Source organism: Phytophthora parasitica, assembly GCF_000247585.1.
Source record: "Phytophthora parasitica INRA-310 unplaced genomic scaffold supercont2.8, whole genome shotgun sequence".
Classification (NCBI taxonomy): Eukaryota; Oomycota; class Peronosporomycetes; order Peronosporales; family Peronosporaceae; genus Phytophthora; species Phytophthora nicotianae.
This window is the reverse complement of record NW_008648994.1, coordinates 1,225,941-1,226,625: the sequence shown is the minus strand read 5'-3', so window position 1 is coordinate 1,226,625 and position 685 is coordinate 1,225,941.

Genomic DNA, 685 nt, shown 5'->3' with positions numbered 1-685 from the left:
CCGTCGCCATCTCTACCGATCTTATTCGAGGCTGAAGTACGCCATGCCTTTCGTGGTGGGGTTGAATGCCACGAAAAGGGCTATGGTCAAAGCACGCAGATTGAGCGACAAGGCGGGGACACCCCAGCTAGTAAAAGTAGTTTAATCGCGGAGGAGCATCTTGCGTGGGAGCCGTACGAAAAAAATCGGTGGACCTCAGGCTGCGGCGTTAGCGCGCAGCAGGGATGTATCGTCTCTCTCGCTCAGGTCCACTTGGAGATCTTTGGGGATACAGAGTCACTGTTGTTGCGATCTTTACTGTAAAACACTGCTACCTTGGAGGTTAAAAGTGAGAGTAAAACTGTTTGGTTAGGGGAGGTCTTTGATTGGCTAAAACTCGAACAAAACATGCTGCCTATGGGCCGATTGCACAGCCAATCAAATCGCAAAGTGGTTGTTAAGCACGCATGCGTCCGAAAAACGCTTCGGTTGAGAACGGGCCTTATTTACGAGTCTATGGCTGGACGCAAAATGCATGATATATGCATCTTTCACTCTGCGAATTGCGATACCCGGATTGTCTCAAAGAGGCAATTTATTATCAGGGCGTGTTCAGGAAAGGATCTTCAACAATTTGGCGATTATTTTACACTCGTTTGATTGGGCAAAAGGAGCCCGATCGTCTAAGGGCAAAAGAAGGCAAAAA